The 9,161-nt window shown below is 52.5% G+C and overlaps 1 long non-coding RNA gene across 6 annotated transcripts in view; it reads right to left on the reverse strand.

Moving 5' to 3' along the window:
- Positions 1 to 9,161, reverse strand: part of LOC147362529 (uncharacterized) — a 115,246-nt gene that overhangs the window by 23,987 nt on the left and 82,098 nt on the right. The window lies entirely within an intron of this gene.

Below are 9,161 nucleotides of genomic sequence, written 5' to 3' on the forward strand. Positions count from 1 at the left end.
CAAGCCTAAGCTGGAAAATGGAGATACTAAGACTACTCACTCTACAGGGCTGTTGTGAAGACCAAATGAGATCATTACATGCAACTCTTCTCTGGTACATGCAAAGGGCTCCAAAATGTTAGCTACCTTTCAAGTTAAGAACAAGGCACTGAAAAAAAAATACCCAAAGAAATGATAAAAACAACAAAAAAGAAACAGAGAAAGAAAAAAGCCAGAACAACAAAATCAGGACACTAGGGCATGTATCCTGGCTTCTTCTCCTCTCTGTTCCCACTTTCTTCTCCGCCCTCTATTTAATTAGCTGCATGTACCCATTATACAGAAGGCTGGGGAGGAGTGACTGAAAGTCAGGGGCTGACCCCTAAGAAACAAAGAAAGAAAAACAAAAGCTGGCCCTTCGCAGAGCTCCTTCACACACACACACACACACACACACACACGCAAATACACACACACACACACTCACTCACTGAGACTTTTCTGTTTGCTCCTGGGGCCAGTCCTCCCATCGCCCTATGACTCTTTTTTTTCCCACCAAGGGAGCAAATTTATATAGAAATTACACTTGGAGGTATGGGTTGGTGTTGTCTTTAATTGAAAAAATTCTCCACCCATGCAGGTCGAAGAGAGGCAAGGAAGGCTTGGGACCAAGCTCTGCCCCAGCTTCCCAAGATCTGGGGTCACTCGGTGGCACCTAGGGCAACAGCAGCCCAGGAGGCCTTCCTGGGCAAGGAGGGCAACAGAAGGATCTAGACAGAAGGACAGATCTAGACAAGGAGGTGGACTGTGGGCTGCACCCCTGGGTTCAGCAGCCACAAGATCAAATCCCAGGTCACTTACTGACTCCCTTGGAACTCTCAGCAAATCCATTCCTCTCTCTGGGCCTCAGCTTCCCGTCTGCAAGATGGGTATGATAACATTCCATTGGAACAGCAAAGGCTGTGCCCATGGGAATGAATGATGCAAATGAATGAATGAAGAGCAAGTGAATGGTTCCACGCCAAGCCCACAGCAGCATCTGACTCCACAGTGGCCAGGACTCCCTTCTTCCGAGGGCCCTTGGTCATTTATTTTTGGTTAATTAAATGGTAAGATTTCATGTCTGATTATTTACTGCCAGCCAGCTTCATTACCAGCTCCCCCATAAATCACAGCAGGGGAGCCGGGCTCCAGCTCCCTGCCCCCATGCCCACCTCCATCCCTGTACCCAAGTAGATCTGGGCTTTAGAGGACCCCAGAAGAGGGGGAGTTGTGACATGTTCTGTCCCAGAAGGCTGTACATAGACTCCTCCTGACCTGAAGGCATGCCACAGCCTCCTAACAAGCAGAGTCTCAGAAGGGACTTGTTCATTGCCAACAGCCACATCCAGAAGATTCGACCCTGGTAGGTCGCCGCTCCACACCCTTCACAAGTCAGAGCTCACTGCCATGATTAGACCCACTCTCACGGAGGAGGGTACCAAGACTGGTGGGGGCAGGAGCAAGATTAGAACCCAGGTCCGGCCCCAGGGTCTGTGCCCCAACCACCCTGCCTCAGTGACAGGGAAAGCACAGACTTCAGAGTCACACAGACCCAGATTCAGATCCCAGCTCTAATGTCTACACTTGTATGAGCTTGAGTACATGCCTTCACGTCTCTGGGCCTCTTTCCCTAGTTAGGAGGTGAGGACAGTTCCCACATGGGCATGGTGGGTGCTCTGGAAACGCTGAGTATAGGAAGACCCCAAGGGACAAAGGCACCTCAGTGTCCCTCTGCTCCAGCCTTTGCCACTGGACACGGGAGACAGGGAAGGGGGGTGGAGCAGAACAAAGGCAGCCAGCTCCCTTATCTGACCGTGACTCCAGGAGGTGGGCAGGGGCCACGCACCTGGTCCAAAGGCCCACCCCAACCACGGCAACAGCCACTCACAGAGTGAGTGCTCCGTTCATAGCTGCTGGGTGACTGAACAAATCAGTGAAGGAACAAACCAACAAATTGAAGACTAAATACAAGAGTGGATGAATGAATGAACAATCAAATGACAGACAAATATATGAAGGAACGAACAGAAGTCCAAAGAGTCACTGAACAAATGAATGAAACATTGGATGGAGGGAGGGATGGAGGGGAACATATGAGAGCAAACAAATGATCAGATGAACAACTAAGTGAATGAAAGAGTGAATAAACAGAAAGGAAGCGGGGGTTGAGGGGGGGAAGGAAAGAGGGAGGAGAGAGGGGAGGGAGGGGAAGACAAGGACAGGCAGTGAGAGCAGGCCTATGCACAGCAGCTCCCCCAAAACAGTGGGCCCCTGCCGGTCCCCCTCAGTCCCCGCCTCTGCATCACAGCCCAAGACAACCACAGCACAGCCTCCCCAGCAGGTCTAGAGCCCAGGGGGCCCCTCGCTGGCAGCCTTGAGAGCCGGCTGGGGGCAGATGGGCTTCGCCAAGCCCCCGGCCTCGTCTTTAACTATTACATTAAGCATCTGCTTTGCCATTCACGGCTCGGATAGCATTTTACCCCTGAGATATTTGATTTTATTACCTTCCAGGGAGAGGGCCAAGCAAGTGTTCTTATTGATTTGCACATTAAATATATTAGTAATAAAACAACATCTCCGTAAACCAATTGTAAAATCAATATTAATTGGTACCAAAATATCACAAGTAGTTGAATTACAATTAAGAGAGGGGGTGAGCCGGGCCTCAGGGCACAGGGTGCTGGGGACCCAGGAGTGAGAGGGGTCGGGGGGCCAGATGTCAGTGTCAGGCTGCCCTGGGTTCCTCTCTCTAAGCCTCAGTTTCCTCATCCACTCAGTGGGGATAATCCCTCTCACAGCCAACCTTTGGTGTGGACAAAATGAGGTCATGTGTGCGCAATGCCTGGCAGCAGCAGGTGCCTGAGAAACATTCTTCTCCCCCACTTGTCTTTGCCTCTGCTGTAGACAAGAGTAAGTCATTCCCACTATAGTAAGAACAGGCAGTATTGGCAGCGGTGGGGAGAGAGACAGGCATGTGGAGGGAAGAGAATAGCAGGAAAGGCAGGGAACTGTGAGGTGTATGCTAGTCTACGGGGATCTGGGACAACTTCCACAGGAAGTCACTTAAAACTAAGACCTGGGAGCTGGGAGAAGAGCTGAGGGAGGGCGCTCGGCACATTGAAGGGAGGCCAGGGGCCACGATGCTCTTTTTATTATTCAAATATGAAAAAGCATGCCAATCAGGGGCACAGCTAATCCCCTGCAAAGGTCTGAGGTGCTGGCATAGGAGTTTGGGGTGAGCAGGGGACCCTGGGTGCCAGGCTGGACCGGGCACTTCAAGTGACCCCTGAAGGCCAGGCAGGCCAGGCTGTGTTGGCTGCACCAGGATTGGGGTGCGTGTGTACTGGGGAGGTCTCTGCCTGCCAGGGCCAGATTCAGGGGCACTGGCTAACTCTCCCAGACCTGAAGGAAACCATCCCAAGGGTCATGGTAGAGTCACCACAACAGCCACAGAAGGGCCATTCTCTCTAGCCCCAGCCTATACCACTCACAGCCCCCCGTTCTCCCAAAGTGCCCGGGTGACCCCTGGAGCACTGCACATGGGCTCCAAGGACAAGTCCTCTTGGCTCCCTAGTCTGTGTACATAGGTATGTATGTATGTATGTTTTTGGTTGGTTGGTTGCTAAGCCTCCTCAGTAACAATCGCATTTGATCCTCATGACAGTCCTACAAGGAAACTTTGACCTTCACTCCTATTTAACAGATGAGAAAACTGAGGCTCAGAAAGAGGGAACTGCCCCAAGTGTACAGCCAGCAAGCCAGCAACCAAGATCTGACTCCTGAGCCCATGCTTCTCTCCTGCTCCTCATCCCCATGGGGACACTGAATCGGGTGGAGACCGCTCAGACATCTCAGCCACCAGCGCGTAACTCTGGCTGTGCTCCAAAATCCAGATAGGAGCCATAGTGCCCCTAGGGCCCTTCCTCCAGTACTGCGGACAACGGCCCTACCAGCAGCCCATGATGCTTTGGGTTTCCTTGGCTCTTTACAGATGGCAATAATGAGAATACAAATATTAATGTTGTTACATATAACTATTGATGAAGGGCCTTGCACCCTGCCAAAAACTTCACCTACGTTTTCTGATTTGATAGACTGCAGAGCATAAGGGTTCAATTTACATTTTCTGGTCAGAACCACTTCGGTTTAAATCAAATCTCAGCTCAGTCACTACTGATCATGCAACTGGATTGGTCAGCTATGGCCACAGAAATGCTGCATAACAAAGTACTTCAAAACGCAGTAACTTACAGTCATACATGTGTATTGCCACACTCATGGGTCTGCATGTTGGCCGTGGTTTAGGCAGTCAAAGCAGGGCTTGGCTAAGAGCCTCTGCTTCAGGCTGAGAGTCAGATTCAAGCCTGCTCTCTGGGTCTCTTTGCATTCTAAAACCAGCGTCTACACAGAGCATGTTCCCATGGAAATGACAGGAGAGTACGAGCCAAGTGGAACCAATCAGCACCTTCAAACCACTGCTCACGTCACATCCATAACATTGCACTGGCCACAATGAGTTACATGGCCAAGTTCAACATCAACAGGTCAGGGAAATACACCTCACCCATGCTGGGAGTGGAATCAAAGATCTGCTGAATAAGCACCCAAACTATCACAATAAACTTGGGCCTCTGTTTATTCATCTGTAAAATGGGGATATTACCAGTTTCTATCTTATTGAGTAGCTGGGTGGCATCACTGAGGTCATATATGCCATGGTCCCCAACCCTTTTGGCACCAGGGACCAGTTTCAAGGAAGACAATTTTTCCATGGACCTGGCTGAGGGATGGTTTCAGGATGATTCAAGTGTGTTAGACTTACTATGCTCTTCATTTCTATTATTACTACATTAGCTGCACCTCAGATCATCAGGCATTAGATCCGGAGGTTGGGAACCCCTGACGTACACAGAGCTCTTAGCACACTGCCTGCTATGTAGCAAGTTCCCAAAACAGGGTAGCTCTTATGAGTAGTAATGGTAACAATTCTCTCAGATTTGAAGCCAGAGATGGTGTCAACCCTTCTCCTACTCCAACACCCCCAGCCTACGTCATCCCACGGGCTTGGGGAGGTAACCTGTGCCATGTGTTCCAACCAGATTGCGCCACTGACACAGCCTCATCCTCCACGGACTCGGCCAGCGAAACCAAGGCCATGTGGGCAGTGACGCTTGTACTCGCCTAGTTTAAATCAGGCGCTGAATCAGCAGTAAAGCACTCAGATTGAGCACAGGACATCCCCTGGTCTAAGCCTTGGCCTCACCAAGCCTTCCAAGGACCAAGGCTTCCTCATGCTGCAGTGCTCTGTTCTCCGGCCCCAGGGTGTTGGCAGCCTCAGAGGGTGGAGGAAGCTGGTATCCTGGGTCCCCCACTTCATCTGGGCCATTTCCTGGCTGACTGACTGGCAGCCGGTCAAATGCTGTGTCCATGCCCAGAGCTCACCCCAGGAGACTCATGAGAGCCCTTCCCTGACCAGCTCCCACACAACCAGGCCAGGCTCGTTCAGTCTCACTACACACACCGCTTGGATCAACCATGACTCAAGGATTGGACACGTGTTCAAATCCTGCCTCCCTGCTCAGAAGGCAGGGACCAGGGCCAGGCTCGTTCAGTCTCACTACACACAGCGCTTGGATCAACCATGACTCAAGGATTGGACACGTGTTCAAATCCTGCCGCCCTGCTCAGAAGGCGGGACCAGGTCTGTCTTGTCACTGCTGGCCCCCAGCGCTGTGCCTGCAGGTGTGAACCGCCATGGCTGTGCTCAGGTATCCCTTGGTTACAAGAACACAGCCCTTACACCCTGAGGATGGGGAAAGGGGGACTGGTATTGCCAGGACCCTGAAGGTGGTGGGACAGGCAGCCGGACCCCACGAGGCAGCAGGGCCTCAACAGACGGGCACTGGTTCAGAGAACAAGCCTGCTCCCTGCCTTCACTTGGGCTTTCTGCTTCATTCTCCTCTCTCTGCGTGCCACCTGGCCTTAACCCTACCTACCCTCAGACACCCAACAGAAGCCGGCCATATTCTGTGACTCAAATGCAAACTTCCAGTTCCTGCAAAGAGACTCTGGTTGGCTCCAGATGCCAACACTCAGGAGTCCTCTGGCTCCATCACTGCCCAGGCCACCCCTGGGACCCAGAAGCACGTGTACATGCTCAGTCACTCAGTCATGTAAGAGTCTGTGTGACCCCGTGGACTGTAGCCCACCAGGCTCCTCTGTCCACGGGATTCTCCAGGCAAGAATACTGGAGTTTCCTACTTCAGAGGATCTTCCCAATCCAAGGATTGAACCCCGCATCTCCTGCATTGGCAGGTGGATTCTTTCCCACTGAGCCACTAGGGAAGTTCAGGGACTGAGGAGACCGATCTCAAAAGGGAGTGAGCTTAACAAACACCCAAAAGATGGCACCCCCTCAGCCTCAGAATCCTCTTTTGTGAAATGGGGTTGTTGTGAATGTCAAGTACTCTAGTAGAGAGCAATAATTCTTATTATTGTCACAGAAGCCAACAAGTCCCAGAGTTTCTCTGTGCCTGGCACTGTGCTGGGTCCTTTCGCTGCACCATCTGATTGAATCCTCAGAACAGTCCTTCGAGCTTGGTGCCTCCATTGCTGCCACTTTACAGAGAAAAATACTAGGGAAGTAAAGGACAAGGGATCGTGCAAGGTCACACAGGACTAGGATTCCAAAGTATGTGTCTCTGCCTCCCCAGGCCTGCATTTTCCCTCCCCACTTGGCTCCCTCTTTGCTAAGGTGGAGGTGGGAGCCGACCGACCCCAGGAGAGCCAATGAGAAAGCACTTTGCAAATGCCAGGAAGAGCCACGTTTGTCACACTTGTTGAGGACTCTCATCACCCAGACTCCTTATCACTCCAAGTAACTCCCGTTCTTGTACATTCTCCAGCTTCCCGTTCTCCTGGCTCCCCTCCGGTGGCTGCCTGCCTGGGCAGCACACACACTCGAAAAGCACCCATTTCTCAGAGCAAATGGCCACCACCTGCCTCAGTGGATGGCTCCTCACCCCCAAACATCCCACCTGGAGGAAGCATAGCTGCCGCTTGAAACCTGGGGCCCAAATGGCCCCACCATGGAAAGGTGCCCACCGGAAGCTTTGGTTTCCATTCCAAAGAACCATGGGGAGTGGTCAGCTCTTCTTTTCCTCATTTAATTGGTCTGCAGATATCCATTTTCTCTGCTGGCAGCCCATGTTGGGGAGGGCAGGCCGTGGGGAAAGGGGCACAGGAGGGTCACTGAAGTTCAGAGCTGGGGCGATGACCATGGGCGAGCTGTGCGGGATACACCTGACTTCTTAGCTGTGAAGTGGAGGAGTCAGGGGCCCGAGAACTCAGAGCATTACTGAGCTCCAGCCTCAGGCTCAGGACGCTCCACCTCCCCTCCTGGCTGAGAACAGCCCAACGCAGCCAAGCCTCAGGGCCCACAATATAAAGGCTCCCACAGAGACCTCAGCTCCTAGAGTGCTGGAACTTGTGAGAATGCAAGGAGTGGAGTAAGGATGCACCCTCGGCCAACACGGCCCACAGTCCCCACCTGGGCCTGCCTGTGTGTGCACGCCTGTGCATGGATAAATAGGAGTGCATTTATCTGTGGGCCTCGGAGGTGTGCCTGCCCATGCCTGGGCACGTGGAGTGCACGCTCAAGTTCACAGATGTGTGTGCCTGTTTGCAGATGCTTGTGTGTATATACAAGCATGGCATGGCACACGTGTGTCTTTGGGTGTGTGCCACCCAGGACTGCCTTTGTGCATCTGTATGCTCTCGTGTGTTTGAGACACGTGCATCTGACAGTAAATGAAGGTGCTTGTTTGCCTGGGTATGCACATAGGGGAAGCCTAGAAGCTGACCTCTGCTGCCTTGGTCCAGCTAATCCTGCCCCCTGCCCAATTTCAAGCTTTCTCTACATTGAAAAGGCTTAATGCAGTGACTTGCTATTAATTATTGTTTAAGTTTTGCATTTTTTTTTTTCTTTGAGAACTGTCACCTCTGCAGCAGTTCCCAGCTGCGCTTTGATAAATCATTCCAGCTACTGGGATTCAAGGAATCTTAAGAAAACAGGAGCACAGAACACCCCACTCCTGCCCACTCCCTCCTTCCCTCCCCATCTCAGCCCTATGGCCAGCAAGGCCCAGGGAAGAGAAGGCAGAGGGTCGGTGGTCTCACCCCGGTCTCCCCAGTCCTGCAGCCTCTCTCTGGGGGTCTGGGGTCTGGAGCCCACCCCCCACACCCCACCAAGAAGACAGCAACTGTGGAAGAGACCCAGGCCTCTCCTTGGGGGCTGCCGTGAGGGTGTCAGGCATCTCCCTCCCAACACCCCCGCGTTGTAAATAATGCTGAAAATGAGTAGTTTTTAAAGAGTGTCCAGTGGGATTCTGGAGCCTTGTTTTAATTATACAAAACCAGCATGGGTGCTTGGGCAGATGTTAGCACTAATTGTTTTGAAAGCGAGCCCTCTTGGCTTCACAGAATCCCTTGCTTGGGCACATTTTTATGCAATTCCCCAGGCAAGCAGGTGAGGTCACCCCCTCCGCTGAGCAGGCGGGAGTCAGCGCCCGCATGCACCCATATCACCCCCACCTCCACCCACACACTTCATCTAGACCCCAAGCGGCCCTGCAGAGGAGCAGGGGGTGTTGGGGTGAAAAGGAAATTGGGGTGGGACAGACAGGGAGTGTGCACTCAGGACCTCTTTCATCCCAAGCTCACCCCTAACCCCTGGCCTCTAGGGACCCTCAAAGCAGTGAGATAAGAGGACACTTTGAAGCTGGCAACAGTGGGAGAAGGAAGAGGCAGTGCATACAGACAAAAGAAGCCAAAGAGGATGGGGTTCACCTTACATCCCTACTGGGCGCCCCGCCATCTGCACACAGGATCCAGTTGCATTGTGGCCAACAGTTCTGCTCCATCGGCATCATTCCCCCCATTTGGTGGGTGAGGCTATGAAGGCTCAGCCACACAGCCAGCCAAGGTCACCCAGCTCCAGGGCCTCGGGGTCAAGATTGCACGCTCGGTTCTTCCTCCTGCACGTGGAGGCTGGAAGGGCCACAAGGAACAGAGATGGGTGGGGGAATGTCAAGGGATGGATGAGTGGACAGTCGGCTAGATGAATGTACAGTGGAGGGGTA

The sequence above is a fragment of the Bos grunniens genome, chromosome 11 (genome assembly GCF_055505025.1).
Source record: "Bos grunniens cultivar Pamir isolate PY7600 chromosome 11, Bosgru_T2T1.0, whole genome shotgun sequence".
Taxonomy (NCBI): Eukaryota; Metazoa; Chordata; class Mammalia; order Artiodactyla; family Bovidae; genus Bos; species Bos grunniens.